This window comes from Pleurodeles waltl, chromosome 10, assembly GCF_031143425.1.
Source record: "Pleurodeles waltl isolate 20211129_DDA chromosome 10, aPleWal1.hap1.20221129, whole genome shotgun sequence".
NCBI lineage: Eukaryota > Metazoa > Chordata > Amphibia > Caudata > Salamandridae > Pleurodeles > Pleurodeles waltl.
Window position 1 is genome coordinate 550,893,053 of NC_090449.1, and position 22,630 is coordinate 550,915,682.

Sequence of the window (22,630 nt, forward strand, 5' to 3'; positions counted from 1 at the left end):
GGCATGGTGTGCACGTGACCACTGCGTGTGGTGTGTGTGCTGTGTTCCGATTGTCTGTGTGTCCCTAACCTCAGGTGGCATCTAACTTTATGGTGATTTGGGAACACACGCCCCTCTGGTCAAATGTGCTTCATTGGGGGCCAGTTTCCAAAGACATTTGTTGTGTTGCTGCCTATCTGGGGAATCGATCTGGGTCTTTCCTCCAGTTTTGTACATTTGTCTATGGGCTATGTGTCACCCCACCTGTGATCTGTCAATCAGTTGCTTCAGGCCTGGGCCGCAGGGCCTGCTTGACTGTGTACTTCTGGCTCAGGGTTATCAAGGAGGTCATGTCAGGTGAAATCGCCAAGCAACGCAATTTCGTTGTTATGCTGGCAGATATCATGGTGCATTTACATTGTTTTTTGCATATCAACAGTTTAACAATGGTCCGTCCTCCAAAATCCAAATCAGGCCATTAGTGTTTTAAGCTAGTCCTTTTTAAAAAATAGGGCTCTGAAAAGTAAACAGTTTTTCTTCTAACTAGACAACCAGAGTGCAGATCACATTAGGGGGTGTTCTGTTTCTCTTTTAACAATAATATAGTCAAAACGGATAGCTGGCCACCGCTGTATGCCTAAATTTAAAATTATGAAGCAGGAAAGATCAAGCTGTTACCATTCAAAAGGAGTCTCAAATACTGAATAGCCTGTGGAGGCTTTTATTAGTTACATAAAAACAATTCTCAAGACAGACTCCATCCACCCAAAAATAATTTTAAAAACCTAAGGAAAAAAACATCATGTTAATTATATCACCATGTCCCATTACCTGTATTGGTAACCTGTTCCATTGATTCATCAAGGTAACAGAAGCAGCAGCCCATGGTTGAGGCGGGGTTGGACTGGTACAGGGGAATCAGGCATGCCCAATGGACTGGTCTGAGAAGTCAGTGTAGGAGTGTATGAGCTGTTTATTGCTGTTTGTCAGCCTGTTGCATGGTCTGCTAGGCTAGTTTTTTATTTTTTTTTAAATGTATTTATTGTATTATATCGAAAGTGACAAAAAAGAAAGTTACAGTTATAGACGAGTTTACCAAAGTTCTCAATTATTTCCATGTTTCAACATTGTTCCCTGTTAAATTTACATGTTAACGATACCAATATCGTTTGTTTATTTAGGTAAGAAGTTTGGAAACATTATATACTCAGCGGTCACTATATGGCTTATAACATATAGCAGAAAACAAATAGAGTGAAAAAAAGAACCTACAAATATAGAGAAAAAAGAGAGGAGTTAAGGTCGGGAGAAATCTGAATGAGTGTGCGCGCGGGAGGAGAAGAGGAGGGAGGGAGGAGGAGGAGAGTACAGCACACGTCGTGCGCGAGCAGACCCTCCAGCATCCTCCGGCGTGGAGCGATATGTACTCTTGCAATAATTTCAGGTCTGGGCAGGTGGGGGCGGTTCAGCTATCACAGATGCACAGGGGGCGATGTTCAGCGAGGTGGGTGTGTCTGCGGAGTTAGGCCTCCACACCCAGGCCATCTGCGATAGGTAGAGCATTTATGCCCTTTCGCTCCTATGTTTGATTTATTGCGTTCGTTTCGCGGCGCGTCCTCCAACACGTGTTCCTGCGATTCCTGCTGTTACGGTTATTGCACACTATGGCCCAAATTCCAACCCTGGCGGTCATAGACCGTCAGGGTGGATGTCGACCGAAGCACCACCAACAGGCTGGCGGTGCTTCATTTGGCATTCCGACCGCGGCGGTACAGCCGCGGTCGCCCAGCCGGGTCCGGCGGTTTTCCGCCGGATTTCCCCCGGCTGGGAGAATCCTCCATGGCAGCGCTGCAAGCAGCGCCGCCATGGGGATTCCGACCCCCTTCCTGCCAGCCTGTTTCTGGTGGTTTTTACCGCCAGGAACAGGATGGCGGGAACAGGTGTTGTGGGGCCCCTGGGGGCCCCTGCACTGCCCATGCCAATGGCATGGGCAGTGCTGGGGCCCCCTAACAGAGCCCCAGCATGATTTTCACTGTCTGCATAGCAGACAGTGAAAATCGCGACGGGTGCAACTACACCCGTCGCACCCCTGCAACACCGCCGGCTCCATTCGGAGCCGGCTTCTGTGTTGCAGGGCCTTTTCCGCTGGGCCGGCGGGCGCTCCCTTGGCGGGCGCCCGCCGGCCCAGCGGGAAAGTCTGAATGGCCCCCGCAGTCTTTTGACCGCAGAGCGGCCAAGTGGCGGCGTAAGTTTGGCGGGCGGCAACCGCCGCCCGCCAAACTTGGAATGACCACCTATGTGGTTTGCACCCTGTATTCACTAGTGTATTTAATTGTGCCGTCACACCAGGTGTGTGCTATGATTTATTAGTTATTACCCGTTCGTGTAGTTTATTCAGGGGGGTAATTCATCATCTTTGCTTTCTAAAAGTGTCACAAAGGAGCTCCAGGTCTCTACTCCCTTAGCCTGGATCCCCTTGTCCTGGAGTGAATGCAGTGTTTGTTCTTCTGCTTTTGCCCAGCGCAGTAGCTCCGTTTGCCATTGATGTATGCTAGGCGCGCTGGGTGCTTTCCAATGCATGGCTATCAGTCGTCTGTACCACACTAGTGCTAGTGCAATGCATCTGTGTGTCTCCTTCCGTCTTTTAGATCTTACCCCTATACCCAAGAGACATAGCTCCAGATTAGGAGACATTGGAATATCAGTCCACCCAACCAACAAATTTATAATATCATTCCATGTATTTTGAATTGGTGAGCATTCCCATGTCATATGGAAAAAGGTGGCTTCTGTGGTGCCGCATCTAGGGCACCTCTGTGGCGTTTGGGGGAACATGCGTGCTAGTCGGTGAGGTGATAAATATGCTTGATGTACATAATTGAACTGGGTGTAACGGAATCGGGGGTTGCGTGATACTTCATAAATCATTTTCATAGCCTGGTTCCTTGCTTGTGTTGAGAGCGGCTCTGAGAGGACCTGATCCCACCTATTTTTTGCTTGTTCCTGCCCATGTTCGATATGCATTGTCAGGATTTTATATATTCTGGATACGTTTATTGGAGTTGTTGAGCTATCTAACAAATCATGTAGTATAGGGGCAGTTTTTGGCTCATTTCGCCCACAATTCCAGGTTGAGCGAGCTAAGTGTTGTAATGCACCGAATGCTATGAAGCTTCCTTGTCGCAAATTATGAGCGTTAGACAGTGCCTCATATGTTAGGATACAACCTTCACTATAAAAATCACCCATTGTTAGTATGCCCTTCTCTGGCCATGTGTTTAGGCCTACCTTCCCTGCTATGTTTTCAATTTTCGGGATGGCCAGTAATGGGATCCTAGGGGAGTACTGCGGCTCTTTGTCCCCAGCTAGTGCAAAGCTCCAATGAGCGACATTTAGTAGAATGTTTTGTGTGTGCGTTGATCCATCTCGGTTCATCAGGTATTGTAATATACTAGTGTGTCCTAGATCCGTAAGTATCGTCTGTGTTTCTTCATTTGTGAGATTTCCAAGCCATTGAAACACCCATTGTAGCTGGGCAGAGGCATAGTATAATTCAAATCTTGGTGCCCCCAGCCTTCCCCTCCCACCATTAGTGGTTGATGCATTTTTGTTAGTGCCTCACGCCGGCGGCTCTTGCCCCACATTAAGTCTATTAGTATGCTGTTCAGTGGTTTGAAAAAAGAAGCCGGGAGCACCAATGGGAGCGCCATGAAGAAATATAGCAGACGCGGTAGTATTATCATCTTTGCTATAGCCACTTTTCCCATGGGAGAGAGTGGGAGCGAGCACCAGAAAGACAGTGAGCCCCTGACGGAACGTATCACTTGTCCCAGGTTGCCATCTTTGAGGTCTTGTGGGTCGTCATATACATTTATTGCCAAGTATTTAAATGTGGTGTAGCACCATTTCAGGTCACCCGGGCTGGAGGTCAACCGGTGTGTTTCAGCTGGGCTAGTTTTTGCTGTTGATTTCCATGATATATAAACAAACATTGCCTGCAGAAAACTCAGATCAATGCAGTCTTCCATACTTTGCAAAACACCTATACATCAAATCTTTACTGATGTAAACCTGCCCCAATTTGCAAATATGACAATCTTTTAGTTTTCTAATTCACTAATAGGGGCCGCTATTACTTTGGTGCCCAGGCCTGTTTTTTCTCCCATGGGTTGAAGTTTACCACAGGTTTGATATAGGAACTATAGTGACACCAAATATACAGCTGATTCAACCAATTGATCGTCAAGTGTATAGAAATTTTGACCGGACAATATTTAGGTCTGACCAGTATTCAACAAATACCCCAATATCACCTTGAAAATCTGAGCTACCCATCAAAATTATCAGGAAGAGCCTCGGTTGTTTGTTCCTTTGATTTAGTTACCACCATTTTACCCATTGATTCGCTATGTTAAAAAAGTGTTTTAATCAATGCTTACAATAATTATAGTGACATAACCACCCCACCCGGACCCTGGCCAGCTTGCTGGTATTTAACAGTTACACATTGTACATTATTTAAGACTGTTTCTCCACTTTACCAATGCTTGACTGAACATTGGTTGTTAAGACGATGCTGGATTCAATAGAATTATTCAAGAACACTCTTGCAAGGCTATTTTATACCTTTAAACCTTGGGACTTCAAATATCAGAAACAGGGCCGACTGGGGACTTAAAGCAACCCTGGCAAAAAATATTAATTCATCCGAGTTCTAATGCGCACGAGAAGCAGAGCAATTCTTTGAAGTTGCTGCTGGGATCCCTAACGTCCACCACCACTTCTGAGGGCCAAAGCCAGCCTCCTAGGGTTCCAGCCTTCCGGGTAATTGCACACTTGCCCGGCTAGCCATGCCCAGAAACCCCTGTTGTGGCCATATCCGGAAGCTCATAGTATTGTTGAAGCAAATATGTTAATTAGAGATATTAATAAGTGTTTATGCATTTTGAATAATAATAATGAAATGTAGAAATAAATAATGTAGAGAATTAATGTACACATTTGAAAATGTGCCCTCAGAGAGTGGTCATCAATATTCACAAATGTATTAATAAAATGAATAACATGTAAGAAAGATAGAAAATGTATTAAAATAATGTGGCAGTATGTCATATTGAAATATATAACGTATGTTTTGCATTATATTGTAGAATTAACTTAGCCGAAGTTGTGGCCTAGTTTTGCCAGGCCTCATGCAGAAGCTGAATTACTAACGCAATGTAGAGAAGCTAATGTGCTGAACTGACCCTGAACTGCTTAGTATTTAATACACTCTGCTCAGCAAAAATCCTATGTGTGAACCGACGGACAGGAGATGATGGAATCACAATTGTATCAAGGACTGTGTAAAGCAGACAAGATGTACTTTCCCAGGACTCGAACAATGGAGACACTAAATAGAGATGAAGATGCAACATTTTTGATACCTGACAAGCCGGATGATGAGGACATCGTACAATGAACCAATCAACACCTTGAAAACTGTGTAATACCAGAATTCATAGATTTGAAAAACTAAGATCATTGGATAGAGTCATAACTGGTGACTAAATGACCAATTAGGAATTGGGGGATAGTCTGGGCGACTTTGATATAATGACGTGACAGAAGGGGAGAGTTCAGATGTTAGGTGCAGATGTCCAGAGAGAAACCTTATTCCGAAACTGATGCGATACCGGGGGAGAAGAGACTCGAGATTCTGTCTTTGGGCTCAAGCTCTTGAGAGCCGATCGATTGATGACCTGAAGACGAAGGCTGACTTTGTTGCTCATCCATACCGTGGATAGGTAGCTATGACAATGTGACTGATTGATTTTTTTGTGACTTTTCTTTCTAGGTGCCAACTATGATTTTCCAAATTCATGTTCTAAACTGTTTTTCGCATGAAGTCCCACATGCTAATGCTAATCTGGGTTAGGTAGGGTTCCTATTCTGAGACGTTGACATATACGGTGGCAAATGAATGACAGACTGATTTGCTGAACTCTGCTCTCATGTTAACATATTCATTGTTATTGGCCTATGTTGAGGTATTAGTACACATGTTTTCTCAAGTTCTGATTAGATTATGTTATTGGTGGTCACTAATGAATTAATCTTGAGTGGATTTGAGTAAAGTTTGAATTAATCTCATGATTTAGTATTGTAACTAATAGGGAAATAAAAGTGTTAAAATGTATATTGAGTTGTGGTTTCATGAATGTTGACACTAATAGCTACTGATCAATGTGTTGCTTATTGGTTATTGATTTATGTATTGATTATTGATGAACATTGGTTACACCATAGCTACGATACTCCATGCAAATCAAAAAGTTAATCGACCTACACGCGTCCCCTTGTTCATTTTACTTACTAAGGACCAGGCACGCTAGCAGTTTTTGATAGCAGCTTGATGGTTAGTTTCCTGGGAGAACTAGTTATGTGGTGACTGATGGTTAGGGTGGTAGTTTAAATTATGGTTAGTTATTCATTTTTATGAGATGTTAATTTTGCTTTTCGTAATGGCAATTGTAGCAAGAATGATGTTCCCTTGAGCCCAGAAATGACTTTCCCAGATCCTGGATCCTGCAAATAGAGTTGGGTATGTTCTCTGCGTTTTTTAGTGATAGTGTGAAAGTGGTAAGTTGCGCTTGCAAGGGCTCATGCAAATCGCAGGTGAATTGTGATGTATGTGAGGGAAGTAGGGGGTCTGCGTACTCCAGTTGAGGTGTAGAATTAGTGTGCGTACTCCACAGTATGAGAGTAGGAAAGTCATTGAACTTCATATGTGTGTGGCACTTTGTGCTAAAAAAGAGTAAGAGACATTTTCTATTGAGGTTTGGTGAGTCCTATGTGCACCAGGACAGACCTATTGATCAGTTGAGAGTAAAATTTGCTGGTCGAATTTTGCTTGCAAATGAGGGAGACTGAGAAAGAGGAATAGCTGCATTAGCGAAAAGGGCCATCAGTGAAAATCCGTGAGGTCTCTGAAGCGATTGTGTTCCTTCCTGTAGTAAACCAGCGGATTTGTTTTGGTTATTGGTTTTTGGTTAAGTGCCCGCAATAATTTGAATTCGTTTTGTGTGAATCAGAGAATAGGAGGACGAGCCACAAGACTTTGTCAGCCGCAGTGTGTGAGTGTGATGTCAGAGTGAGCTGCGCTGGGATAGGTTGGTTAGTAAGAAGAGTTGCGAGCGGATTGGCAGTCGTCTGTAAGAGACAATTGGCTGAGAAGGCGGGTGAAGGAAATCCTGGGAGTAAAAGTAATTTCCTTATTGAATCGAACAAAAACATCAGAGAAAAGATCAAGTTTTTCAAAGTGTTTAGGAGTGCCTTGAAGGGTGATACATACAGTAAGGCGACAGTTGGGGAGCCTACCCTACAGGAAAATTCTCCAGCTTATATTGTAGGATTGAGGTGTTGCACTATGCCTTTGGTTAAAGCAGTAGTGCAAGGTGACTGAGAAACACGGTGCTTTGGCATTTCCAGAGCATGGAACGTTTAATTTGAGAATTTTGGATCAATTGTGAATTACACTATATGAGACAAAGCCTCTTCCGAGACCAGCACAGTTTGAGGCATTAGCAGTTAGGGAGCTCATAGCCAGACAGCAAATTGAATTCCAGAGAAGAATAAGGGAGGTAGAGAAGTCTTTAGCAGAGGCAAGATGGGATTGGGAACAGAATAGGTGGAGAACAGAGACGTTGCAGGATGTTAAGTTGTTTCCTGCTATCACAAAGGAAGACGAGTCGGAAGGGAAAGAGGAAACTAGCAAGAATGATAAGAGTTTGTCAGGGAGTAAGAAGAAGAAAAAGACCTATGTAGAAGAGGAAGATTCAGATGTTGAGGATCTTATTACTAAGGTGTTTAGAGACCGACCTCCACCTTATGTGGTGCATGAGGGGGGTCCAAGTACTATTACTGATCCAACTGCCCCAGCTCAGGTGTTGGGGACAGCGGGACCAGTGCAAACAAATAATGGACAGGTACAAGAGGTAGTGCAAGGTACTCTTAATGCAGTAACTGCTTCAGTAGGTCAAGCGCAGATGCACCCACCACCGATACAGAGAATTTATCCAGAGATACCGATACTTGAGACAAAGTCGAACTTAGTGGTACCTACGGAGCAAATGGTTCCGAGGCCAGTGTTAGTTCAGACCGAGCCGACTCCATTGTTGATGCCCCAGGTACAGCCACAGGGTTTGCCGAAGTTTACACCAATGACCGGGACACAGTCAGATGTGACACCCGCATGAATCAGAGCATGGGAGTAGCCCTTCCACAAAATGAGGGTGACAGAGCGGCACCAGATGCGATATCGCTACAGATTACTGTTGGTTCAGCGGTACCATTATTTGCGCAAAAGAAGTTGATGGCAGGAGAACAGGGTGAAATGTCACAAAGCCTCGTGGGTAGGGGTGTGAGAGCATGTGCAGATGGTTTCATCTATGCGACAAACCTTTGATGGATCTAGGTCATTAATGGACCTTAGTCCACTTGTTGCACTTCCAGATGCCGTAAATGGCCTGAGTGTAAATCAGAGCTTGAAGCTTTTGAAACTGCAAACTCCAGGAGCAGTGGTACAATAGGTGCCATTGCTGAATGCAAGTAATATTTCATTACAAGGATTGACAGCGAAGCAGTTAAATGAGTGGTTAGATAGTCTGAATACTCCAAGAAACACATCCAAGGGTGAAGAGCAAATTGATTACGTAAGGCTGGCTACAGAAATGGCTGAACTAGTGGAGGGATCAATGAGAGTGAATAGGTTAGAATCCTATACTGAAGAAGAGCTGAGATATTTGTGTCCGAGAATTACGAAAGAAGTGGGCAAGATACATCAGAAATTGGCAGACTTAGCAGAGAAGCATGACAAAGAAATTGAGAAAATGAAGCATTTGAAACGCAGTTACAGATTAGATTTTGAGGCAAAGGATTTTGAACACATGAGGTCAGCTGGGAAGAAAGTGCATCTTAAAGAATGATTGCAGAGTGCCCAGATTTGGGGGGCATTAGAGAGGTGGGAAGGGAGATGGGCAAAGAAGAAGGATAAATGGAAATGAGATTCACAGGAAGGGTCTGAAAGTGTTCAGAAAGAAAAGGATCCCGTAAAAATGTTCCCAATGAGGGAAATTCCAGGAGGGCAATTGTTTCGGATTCCGTGGCACAGGAGTGATATTTTGTCATTCACAAATTATTATCCAAAACTGAGGGAGAAACCGGTTGAATGGTACCAGCAGACAGATAGATTTGTGAAATGTCTGTGGGAAGACCTGAATACTCTGTTGGAGATAGTAGTGCCAGCTGATTTGTGGGCTGAATGTAATAGAGCAGTGGATTGGCCAATGAATGAACAGGAAAGAGATAGAGTTACAGGTGCACCATCACCCAAAGTGATGAAACATTATTATAAAGTGATTGAATTCTTGAAGACGAGAATTTTGCCAAAAAATATTGATTGGCAGAGAATTGACAGGACAGTACAGGAGGTAAAAGGGTCGATACATGCGTACTATGAGAGGTTGTTGAAAGCGTTAAAGGAGTACAGTGGCAAGGAATCGATTGAGCTGAAAGACATTCTACACTTTGTGTTCAGGTTTGTGGAAAGATTGAGACCTGAAGTAGGTCAGATGAGGCATTTGATTTGTTGGCAAGCAAAGCTGATTGATGAGGTGTTAAGTATGCAAAATACTGTAGTGCCGAGATTGAGTTGAAGCAGAAAAAGCTGAAGGAGAAAGCGATGGTGATGCAGATTAAGGCAGCTCAAACAGGAGTGCAGGGAGCTTTTGTTCAGCAGATACCGCAGCAGCAGGGAACTGTTATGTTTGAACACCAGATGAGAGGTAGAGGTCGTGGAGCTAATATGAATTGTGGTCCAGATTTGAATACAGTCGTGGTTGAAAAGGACGTGCAATGAATGAAAAAGATGTTGCCGTGTCATCTTTGTGGAAACGTGGGACACTGGAAACGGGAGTGCCCGATGAAGGTGTTGTTTAGCAAAGTGGTAATGTCAAAACATTTCAAACTGTAAAAGTCCCTAGAATGAGAGAACTTAATCTGAACTTTCAGAATAACATGAATCAAGTGCAGAATTTTCCACCCACGCAGCGGATGCAAATGCCATGGGCACAAATGACACAGTTGCAACCAATGCAGCAGCAGGTTCCTATGGTACCTAGACAGCAAATGCAGATACCTGAAGCCCTGATGGAGCACCAACAGATGATGCTTACTCACCAGGTCACAGGCCAGAGGCAAGACAGAGGTAGTGACACAGTGCACCAATTCCCATTACATAGTGAGAATGAAATAAACGATGAATGGATGTGTGAGAGTTCGGATGATGAGCCATGCATGCTTGAAGCATTCCTAAAGGTAGATCAGAGAGGGCCCTTTGCGAGAGGAAAGGTGATGGGTCATAGGGTCTCATTTGGGTGGACACAGGAGCTACACGCTCTACAGTGAGAAGTGCAGAAGTTCCGAACTTGCCTCTTTCAGGCAGAACAGTTCTGGTAGTAGGGGTAGCAAAGAGACAGTTGATAAATCCAATCACAGATCTATTACAGGTTGAGACTGGTAACTTTTAGGGACTGCATAAGTTTGAAGTATGTGATTCAAGTCCAGTATCCCTACTGGAAGGGACTTGTTGTACAAGACCAGATGCTCGATTAATTGTTCAACTGCTGGAATAGAAGTTCAAACAAATAGTGATGACGAGGATGAACAAGCTCCTGAAATTGAAAATGAAACCACCAATGAAGAGTATCCATTGATTGAATTTTTCCCGACTGGTAAAGAAGTGGGTTTGATTAAGGGAGTGGAGCCGATTAAGATCACTTTGAAGCAGAATGTAGTGTTTCCGCAGCTTCCACAGTATAACGTGGCACAAGATGTTCTGATGAAAGTGGCACAGATAATTGGAGATTTTTTTTAAACAAGGGGTTCTGAAGGAAGTGTTGAACAGTCCATGTAATTCACCCATAATGGGCTTAAAGAAACCCTATGGGAAAGTAAGAATTGTGCAAGATTTGCGAAAAGTGAATGACATGGTGGTCAATTGTTGTCCCGTAGGGCCAAATCCAGCGGTAATAATGTTTCAGATTGTATGCGATGCAGAATGGTTCACAGTGGTTGATTTGTCACAAGCTTTCTTTTCTGTGCCTCTTCATGAGGATAGTCAGTTTCTTTTTAGCTTCAAATTCCTAGACTGAGTCTACAGCTGGTGCAGGCTTCCTCAAGTGTACACGGAGTCACTGTCCTTGTTCAATCCAATTTTGAATCTGGAGTCATTGGAACTGCCATACCAATTGACTCTGGTGCAGTACATTGACGATTTACTGATTGCATCCGAAACAAGGGACGAGTGTAAGTACGACTCGATTGCCCTATTAAATAATTTGGGAAAATTTGGACATAAAGTGTCACCTTTGAAGTTGCAGTATTGTCAGAAGTCAGTGAAATGCTTGGGACACCAAATTGAGAAAGGGTCAAGGAGGATTTCTAGAGAAAGGATCACAATGATATTGCAGAGAAGACCCCCGACTTCACAGAGAGATGTCAGAATGTTTCTGGGAATGGTAGGTTATTGTCGTCAATAGATTTCAAATTTTGCTGAGAATGCCAAACATTTGCAGCAGCTGACACATAAGGATGATACAGATCCCATTACCTTAGATCAGGATCAGATAAAGGCGTTAACTGAGTAGAGAGAGAGTTTGTGCAGGGCTCCAGCATTGGGAATGCCTGATTACACGAAGCCATTCATATTGTTTTGTCATGAACGTGATGCTTGTTCTTTGTCTGTCTTGACACAGGTCCATGCAGGTGCTTTTCGCCCAGTAGCCTATTTTTCAGCTACATTGGACCCAGTTGCTTACTAGGTTGTTTGCTTGCAGTTGCCGAAGTTAGTCAAAGCCTTTCACAGTGTGAGGGAGTAGTGATGTGATACCCTCTGATGGTAATGGTACCTCACTCTATTGAGATCTTACTGACAAGGACGAAAACACAGTATTTGACTAGTGCCAGAATGACAAGGTATAAGACGAGCATTCTAGGTGCTCCAAATGTAACATTGAAAAGATGTACAGTGCTGAACCCGGCAACATTACTCCCAAGTGGTGCTATTGAAATTGAAAAGGAAGAAGACATTGTGTATGATTGTCTTGAGGTAAGTGAGTTGTGCGCAAAACCCAGACTTGCTATCAGAGATACACGATTGAAAGAAAATGATCAAATTGTCTTTGTTGATGGCTCATGTCTCAGAGATAGTACAGGAACACTGAGAGCAGGATATGCTGTGTGCACAATTACAGATACTTTCGAAGCTTCTTGGCTTTGAGGTGTATATTCTGCACATGTAGCAGAACTGGTAGCTCTTACTAGAGCATGCCACGTATCTGCAAGACTGAGAGTTATCATCTACACAGATAGCCAATGTGGATTTGGAATTGTCCATGATTTCGGTCAGTTGTGGCCTCAAAGAGGTTCCATAGCCTCTACTGGTACACCAGTAAGAAATGGCGACAGAATAAAGGAGTTTCTGTATGCAATACAGTTACCTGAAGAAATTGCCGTGGTGAAATGCACTGCACATCTAAAGTCACACGACTACATTTCACTAGGAAATGAATATGCGGATCAAGTCACAAGGTTTTGCACAAGGGGGAACTGATGTCCGAAGAAGATAGTAATACATGTACAAGATTTGCATTGAAAGTGATCGATACTTTGGAAGAATTGAAAACACTGAAAAATAATGTTGACAAAGAGGAGAAATGACTTTGGTCTAAACTAAAATGTGTTCAAAGGCCTGATGAATATGGGTTTTTGAGGAAGGTCAGATGGTCCTGCCAAATAGTTTATTGTCGCAAATGGCCAGGTATTATCATGGGCAGGCACACATTGGGAGGGATGCAATGGTTCGGTTGTTCAAGATTGACTGGTTAATCCTAAATTTATGCAGTCAGCACAAGCAGTATGTCACCGCTGTATAATCTGTCAGTAACTAAATGTGGGAAAAGGGACAGTGGTGAATTTGAACCCCATTGGAAGAGTAGGAGGTCCATTCAGCAGAATGAAATTGGATTTCATTGAGATGCCTGCGTGTGGAGGTTTGAAGTATATGTTGATGATTGTGTGCATTTTTAGTCACTGGAGTAAAGCATATTCCACAAAAAGGAATGACAGTCTCACAGTAGCAAAGTTGTTGCTCAGGGAGTTGAAACCACGTTTCGGGTTTCCGATCTCTTGAGAATCAGATAGGGGAACTCACTTCAATAATGAGGTGATTAAACTCTTGTGTGCAGCACTAAACATTGAGCAGAAGTTGCATTGTAGCTACTGCCCTGAAGCATCAGGACTAGTGGAACAGATGAATGGTACTTTGAAATCAAGGATCGTTAAGATGTGCGCAGCTACGAATCTGAAATGGCCAGATGCATTGCCTTTGGTGTTGATGTCAATGAGAAATACACCTGACAGGAAGGCAGGGCTGACTCCCCAAGAGATCCTCATGACTAGAGCAATGACATTACCAGCAGTTCCAGCAAATGCACTTGTAAACATTACAGATGATATGGTGTTGGACTACTGCAAGGGTCTGGCTGATGTGGTTTGCTTTTTTTCTCAGCTGGTGCAGGCCACTACCCTGCCACCCATCCACGATCCAGGGCACAATCTGTGAGCCAGTGACTGGGTCGTTGTTCGAAACATGTTCTCAAGACGTGTTTAGAGCCATGCTGGAGAGGGCCTTACCAGGTGGTCTTATCAACTACGACAGCTATGAAGTGTGCAGGACTTCCAAACTGGATTCACGCGAGTCATACGAAGATGGTGGCATGTCCACTGGATCATGAAGAAGCATTGTTGAGAGCACCAACAACAGTGAAACGAACCAGGTTGTCGCACCTGAGCCAGAAAAAGAACCAAGGGAACCTGAAATTGAACAAGAGCTTGTGGAAGATGGTACTATGACCCCTGTAAGAGACGAAAGTGAAGAATTACAGGAAGATGCAGAAGAATCATCTCCACAGATACAGTGGGAGAGCCTAGCTCAGCAGCGGTTCTCCTAGAAGCAGACGGTGCTGAAAAGCAGACAAAGCAAGTGTCAGACCAAGAAGGAGAGGTAGTTGAGACGGATCAAGTCAATTGATCCGACTCCTCCTGACCCTGTTGCAGGTCCATCAAGAGAGAACACCATAGAGAAAGAAAAGAAGAAAAGTCCAATCTTGAGAAGAATATTAACAGAAGGATTGAGAAAAGCAGATAGTTGGCCTGAACCGCAAGGAGCAAAAAAGAAAGGAAGTGATCATAAATGAAACAATAGAGAAAAAAGTAGATGCTACGAGAAAAGAAGAATTAAGTGAAGGAGAAATAAGTGGTGATCAAAAGTTGAAAAGAATGAGAATAGCAAGTCAGCGTTACACAGGCCCTGAATGGGCGTATGCAACTACTAATGAATGGCAGCACAAGTTTATGTCCTTTTGCTTTGATAGAGAAGTTCTGAGTCAGTGTTTTGATGTAACCTGAGGGTGAACAAGGAGCTGAATTGTTGAACCAATCTGAAATACCTTAAAGAAACTGCTGATAATAAACTGGAAGCGACATTGAAAACCTGATTGATATAAAACCCCGATGTGATAAGCTGCTAATCGATTCTGACAAAGGAAAAGGGTTCCTGGATGTGAAACTGAATTGTGAGAGAAGAATTTTTCCTCATTTTTGATTTTTACTGCACTTATATAAGAGTTTCTTCTGCTTTCTGCTTCTTTACAGATCATGGCTGAGTTATATAATCAAGTTAAGAAGGCTAGGCCTTGTAAATATTTGAGCATTAGATTGGGAATTATGTGTGGGATTTTGTTTATTGTATTGTTTGTGGGTATGTCTGTTCTTGATGAAAAAGGATCTAATCGTACTTCTGTGCCTGAAACTACTACACTAACATCTTTAGAGAGGTTTAAGTTAGATGAAAAATATTTGCATGACTATACTAATGCTCAAGGAGAGCTTTCTTCTAATGTCTTCTATCGCTTGTGGAGTGAATATGTTGAGACGATGGATGCAAGGGATTGTCCTTTGTGTACGTAAATTCTTTCGTCAGTAGAGGAAGGAGTTACGTACCACAGCCTTCCATTAACCTACGGAATAAGCTGTAGTCTGCTACTAACAAGGTTCTACAATCAAGAGTATATACAATATTTTTATTCTAACCCTGATGTGGTGTTTTCGTTTGTTCCTATTATTAGGTATCTGAGTAGAGTAGCTAAGGATCATGATATAGTATTAGTTAGAGGATTCCTTGAGCCTACACTAACATTTGGAACTGCTTACGCGCATAAAAATAATCTCACGTGCTTGCTTACACCTTTTGAAAAGAGCTTTCTACAGCATACTGATGACAGGAGAAAAGCACTAAAGGAGAAATTAGAAAAACATTTAGAGAAAAGGGCTCACAAGAATGATTATGCTTACACTGCAATTAAAATGCAAGCAAAATTAGCTTTAGATGCATTACATGTAGGGAAGCTTTGTATATGTAGTCCAAAATCATACACTGACACTTTATTTGTGGGAACAAGTGAATGTAGGCATGTGTTTTAGTTTCAGAGTAAATGGAATTTTATGTTGCATGGTCAGGATCCTGCGATTCCTGGTATCTATTATATTTGTGGACTTAATGCTCATTACCGTCTTCCAAGAGGATGGTATGGGACATGTTATTTGTGGATAGTTTTCCCAAAGTTTTATCAGATAGATGACTTAAAGAAGTTTCCGAAATTGACTGAATTACAACATAAGCGACAGAGGAGGGAATCCTCTTCTGCTATTGTGGGAGATATATTTGGTGCGGTGATTCCTTCATTAGGAGTCATCCTGACCTCAATCAAGATATGAAAGTTGTCTACTATTGTGGATAACATACTGACAAATGTTACAGAGGCAATACTCCTGGTAGATACAGAATTAGCTGCGGAAAGGAGCTATGGCGCTTCAAAATCACCTTGCTTTAGACATCCTTCTAGCGAAGGACGGAGGGGTCTGTAAAATGGTTAACTCTAGGCATTGCTGCTCGTACATTTCTAACAATAGTAAAGAGATAAGAGACTTAGGCCCATATTTATACTTTTTTAGTACCACATTTGCGTCATTTTTTGATGCAGAAACGGCGCAAACTTGCAAAATACAATTGTATTTTGTACGTTTGCGCCGTTTTTGTGTCAAAAAGCATGCGAATGTGTCGCTAAAAAAGTATAAATATGGGCCTTACTTACTAACCTGACTAACTCAAGTAAGGATTTGAAAGAATTGAAAGAATCAGGTGTTTGGGAAAAGGTTGGAAAGGGATTTGCTTCAGTGGCAAATTGGCTCAGTAACATTTGGAATGGGGTATTAATAAAAATTATACAGGAAATGTTAATTGTGATTGCTTGCATATTAGGATTATGGGGTTCATGTAAATTGTGTCAAAAGATTAAATTGAAAAGGTCTACAAATATTCAGAGAAGGGAAGAACGAAACGGAAAGAATTTATAGGGAAGATTTGAGAAGGAGAGAAAATACTGAAGAAATTGAGCTATGAAATTGTTAATGGAAAAAGTAGTAGGATGACATATTTAGTCATCAGAGAAGGGACTGTTGAAGCAAATATGTTAATTAGAGATATTAACAAGTGTTTATGCATTTTGAATAATAATAATAAAATGTAGAAATAAATAATGTAGAGAATTAATGTACACGTTTGAAAATGTGCCCTCACAAATGTATTAATAAAATGAATACCATTTATGAAATATAGAAAATGTATTAAAAATAATGTAGTAGTATGTCATATTGAGATACATAACATATGTTTTGCATTATATTGTAAAATTAACTTAGCTGAAGTTGTGGCCTAGTTTTGCCAGGCCTCATGCAGAAGCTGAATTACTAACACAATGTAGAGAAGCTAATTAGCTGAACTGACCCTGAACTGCTTAATGTTTAGTAAAATCTGCTCAGCAAAAATCCTATGCGTGAACCGACAGACAGGAGATGATGGAATCATAAATGTATCAAGGACTGTGTAAAGCAGACAAGATGTACTTTCCCAGGACTCAAACAATGGAGGCACTGACTAGAAAAGAAGATGCAACATTTTTGATACCTGATGATCCGGTTGATGAGGACATTGTACAATGAACCAATCGACATCTTGAGAACTATGTAATACTAGAATTCATAGATTTGAAAAACTAAGATCATTGGATAGAGTCATAACTGGTGACTAATTGACCAATTAGGGATTGGGGGATAGTCTGGGCGACTTGATATAATGACATGACAGAAGGGGAGAGTTCAGATGTTAGGTGCAGATGTCTAGAGAGAGACCTTATTCTGAAATTGATGCAATATTGGGGAGAAGAGATTCGAGATTCTGTCATTGGGCTCAAGCTCTTGAGAGACTGTTTGATGCTGATCGATTGATGACTTGGAGACGAAAACTGACTTTGTTGCTGATCCATACCGTGGATAGGTAGCTATGAGAATGTGACAGATTGATTTTTTTGTGCCTTTTCTTTCTAAGTACCAACTGCGCTGTCTAAATAGGTTTTCCTAAGCTAGATGCTTTTCTAAATTCATGTTCTTAACTGTTTTTCGCATGAAGTCCCACATGCTAATGCTAATCTGGGATACGAAGGGTTCCTATTCTGAGACGTTGACATATACGGTGACAAATGATTGATGGACTGATTTGCTGAACTCTTCTACTCATGTTAACATATTCATTGTTATTGGATTATGTTGAGGCAATAGACCACATGTTTTCTCAAGTTCTGATTAGATTATGTTATTGGTGGTCACTAATGAATTAATCTTGAGTGGATTTGAATAAAGTTTGAATTGATCTCATGACTTAGGCGGTCATTCCAACCCTGGCGGTCGGTGTTACAGCGGCGGCAAAACCGCCAACAGGCTGGCGGTAAAAAAAATGGAATTCCGACTGAGGCGGTAACCGCCAACAGAGACCGCCACTTTAACACACCGACCACCACGGCGGTACAAACAAACACCGCCAACAGACAGGCGGGAGTCAGTGTACCGCCCACAGTATCACAACCTACCAATCCGCCACCTTTTCCGGGGCGGTAGCCCCGCCGATAAAAACACGGCGGAAACAGCCATTTCGAAGGGAAAACGCTCACCTCCATACACCCCAAGAGGAATCAGGACAGCATGGAACCCGAACTCCACATACTCCCAGCAATAGTCTTCCTGCTCCTCTACCAGGAGCACGAACGCCGGCGCAGAAGACAACGGTGAGTACTGCACCTACGACACAGGGGAGGGGGGAGGCAAAAAATTACGGGGACACACATACACGAAACACCCACCCCCACCCTCACCCACTACAACACACACATCAATGCATAGCAATACATGACAGTTACACCCCCCAAGTCCCCCAGAAGAATGCAAAGTCAAAATTAAATGATTTTAAACATTGAAATAGATTGCAAAACTGCCAAAAAATATATATACACATCAAAAACTCTTATATAGAGAAATGTACAAGTCCGAGCATTGTAGCAGGCATTGTCCGTGGACCACTGGGCCCAAATCACATGGGCAAAGCCCACACAGGATACCTGACTCTAACGGAGAGAACACTGCAGGGGCATCAGATAGCAAAACTACAGGCACCTCAGGGGGAAGGGAAGGGGGGGCACCTCAGCCAGATGAGTGCACGACGCCAGATCCATGAGGGGCCTCCATGCCCACTGTTCAATCCTGGGGAGTGCAAAGCCACAATCTCACAAGTGGATAACAGTCTCCACTGGTTCTGGAGGGCGTCTGGTGCCCAGAGTGCTTCTACCTGTGCAGGACAGAGGTAGTGGATGCATGTCCCCACTGGTTCTGGAGGGGGCATGGTGCCCAGAGTGCCTCGTGCAGCCCTGCCCTACACAGATGCGGCCCAGCCCCTGCCGCTCATGGGCCAGCGGTGCCTGCGATGGAGTGGCCAGTTCAGCGGTGCTGGAGACGGCGGTGCCCAGTTCAGCGGTGCTTGAGATGAAGGGGCCAGTTCAGCAGTGCTTGAGATGAAGAGCCCAGTGCAGCGGTGCTTGAGACGGCGGTGCCCAGTTCAGCGGTGCTTGAGATTAAGGGCCCAGTGCAGCGGTGCTTGAGACGGCGGTGCCCAGTTCAGCGGTGCTTGAGACGGCGGTGCCCAGTTCAGCGGGGCTTGAGGTGAAGGGCCCAGTGCAGCGGTGCTTGAGACGGCGGTGCCCAGTTCAGCGGTGCTTGAGACGGAGTGCCCAGTTCAGCGGTGCTTGAGATGAAGGGGCAAGTGCAGCGGTGCTTGAGATGAAGGGGCCAGTGCAGCGGTACTTGAGATGAAGGGCCCAGTGCAGTGGTGCTTGAGACGGCGGTGCCCAGTTTAGCGGGGCTTGAGATGAAGGGGCCAGTTCAGCGCTGCTTGAGATGAAGGGCCCAGTGCAGCGGTGCTTGAGACGGCGGTGCCCAGTTCAGCGGTGCTTGAGATGGAGTGCCCAGTTCAGCGGTGCTTGAGATGAAGGGCCCAGTTCAGCGGTGCTTGAGATGAAGGGCCCAGTGCAGCGGTGCTTGAGACGGCAGTGCCCAGTTCAGCGGTGCTTGAGATGAAGGGGCCAGTGCAGCGGTGCTTGAGATGAAGGGGCCAGTTCAGCGGTGCTTGAGATGAAGGGCCCAGTGCAGCGGTGCTTGAGACGGCGGTGCCCAGTTCAGCTGTCCCGGCCATGGCGGGGTGCTAATTTGCCACCTGTCCTGTGGCTGGCGGGGCCCACCTGCCCATCTGTCCTGTGGCTGGCGGGGCCCTCCTGGGCAGCTGTGCCGGGGCTGTTGGTGGCCTCCTGCCCACCTGGGATGGGGCTAGCGGGGCCCTCCTGGCCAGCTGGGCTGATGGCGGTGTTGTCGGGCTTGCTGCCCTTCCCAGCCTTCCCTGATCGCCTGTGGCCCTTCCCCACCTTGGGCGGTGTGCCAGCTGTCTCCACACTCCCTGCCGGAGCCCTGGTAGGGCTTTTAGTCCCTGGTGTTTTCACCCTCTCCCGCCGGCCACTGCCTATCTTGGGATGTTTCTCTGGGGGTGGGCTGCCCGTGCCTGGGCTTCGCACCAAACTGGCTGCCCTGGTGGGTGGGGCACTCCACTGTCCATGGCAGACTTTGATGACAGGGGCCGAATTTGTCGTGGCTGAGGTGCTGAATCTAGTCCTATGAAATGGATGGGGTGGGGGAGTTGGTGGAAAGAGGTTGAGTTTTGACAGGAAAAACTTTTTGGGAGCAGTGGGACGGGTAGGTGTAGTGGGTATGGGAGTGGAGGAAGAGGTTGTGGTTGTAGGAGTTGTAAGTCTGGTGGCTTTGGGTGCAGGTGCTTGGGGTGGAGGCTGTCATGAGGTGGAGGGCTGTTGGGTGGGTGGCTGCCTGCGTTTGTGTATCTTGGAAGGGGGGGGCACAGACACACTGGGAGAGGACACAGGGGAGGTGTAAATGGCAGTGGGGGTGGTGACTACACGTGTGCAGGTTGTTCTGGTGTGTGTGCTGCTGAGGGACGTAGTGGCTGAAGATGTTGTGCATGCAGGTGTGAACGGAGAGGTGACAGGGAGGGAGGAGGGAGACGTGGAGGAGGGGGACACAGTGGAGGCAGTGGGTGTTGGTATGTCTGTATGTGGATGTTGCTTGTGTGACTGCCTGTGGGATGTGTGGTGCTTATGTCTGGCTGAGCTTCCCTTGGGTGTTGAGGTGTGTGCAGGCTGGTCTGATGGTGTGTCTGGGGTAGGCAGAGGTGCAGGTGATAGGGTATGGGTGGAGGAAGTTGGAGGGGGGAGGCTAGAGACAGGGACAATGGCTGCCATCAGTGCTGAGGCCAGAGTCTGGAGCGATCGCTGAAGGGCCGCCTGACCAGAATTAATGCCCTCCAGGTATGCATTACTCTGCTGCACCTCCCTTTCTACACCCTGGACGGCATTCAAAATGGTAGACTGCCCAACAGTGAGCGTCCTCAGGAGGTCAATGACCTCCTCACTGAGGGCAGCAGGGGTGACTGGGGCAGGGCCTGAGGTGCCTGGGGCGAAGGAGATGCCCACCTTCCTGGGTGAGCGGGCACGGGCCAAACGCTGAGGGGCTGCTGGGAGGGCGGTGCTGGTGTGGTGGGTGGCGGCTGTACCTGTTGTTGCGGGGGGCACAGATGTTGCCGCCACCACAAGGGAGCTCCCTTCAGAGGACGAGTCGGTGTCATTGATGTCTGCCCGAGTCCCCGCTGTGGAGCTCCCCTAGCCCTCCGTCCCACTGGTGAATTCGGAGTCCATTGTGTGGCCCTCCATGGCCATGTGGGATGCAGCTCCCTCGTGCTCCGATGCCACTTCTCCTCCGCCTGATGATGCTAATGCACACATGAACAGGAAGACCACAAAAAAGGGGGGGGGAAACAGAATATAGACAAGTTGAGTGCATGCATTGGCGACACCGTTGGTGGACAGGACAGACACAGAAACCCCCTGCACTACACCGCGCACTTGGGGTCGACTACTCAATCCCTGGGACATGGCCTACAAGCCTATGGACGACATCTGCACACATAGATGACACAGGGCCATGAATAGCTGTATTTGGCACCCTACAGAGGTGGGGGTGCAGGGGCACAGGGCCATGCCTTACGGAGGGGCCTAGCCTACAGAAATCGCCCTGGCCTAGGGATACACACAGCCCTCCTCCCCCACCCAGAAACCTCCACTGCGCGCAAAGTCAGAAGAATGAGAGTGTACTCACCCCCTTGTGTCTGCTGTGATGCCCTCTCGCACCCATCCAAATCGGGGTAAGCCACCGCCAGGATCCGGGACATCAGGGGGTTCAAAGTCCGACTGGCACCCCTCCCACGTTGGGAGGCCATCCCCAGCTGAGCCTCTGCCGTCTTCCTGCTCCAGCGGCAGATGTCCTCCCATCTCTTCTGGCAGTGGGTCCGGACGTCCTTGGCGATGGCACGCCAAATATCGATCTTCTGGTGGGCGCTGACCTATATGAAATGTACAGGGGGAGAAGAATAGTCATTACCTTCTGCACCCTCAATGTGAGTGGCCCCCCAACCCTACCCTTGCCATGTGGCACATGCTCTCACCGTCGTTTGATGCATGCCTCAATCACTCCCCTCCCCCCCATCTTTCATCCACTCCACTCAACACAGGCATAGCCCATACAGCATGCTCCCATTGTATTTACCTGTTTGTCTGGAGGACCGTAGAGTAGCGCGTACTGGGGGAGGACCCAATCCACAAGTTTCTCCAACTCCTCCACAGTGGAGGCAGGGGCCCTTTCCCCAGTCGCATGAGCCATTGTCTCTTCCAGACCGAGGTCACAGCAGCACTTGTAGTGTAGGTCCTCTCCTGTCAAAGATCAGGTATCTATTGATTAAGCAGATAGAAAATGGCGGTCACGTCCGCGGCGGTGCGTACCGCGACCGCCGGCGCACATCGTCATTGGCTCCTGAGACCCATAGGGTTCAATGTTAACCAATGCTGCATTGCGCTGAGGTCTTCGACCGCCTACCGCCACGGTGTACAACGCCAGCGCAGTTACCTCACATTCCATTGTCGCACTTTACAGGTCAGGCAGACGCCATTTCATGGGCCCACATGGCTTACTTTTGACTGCGTCACACATACCT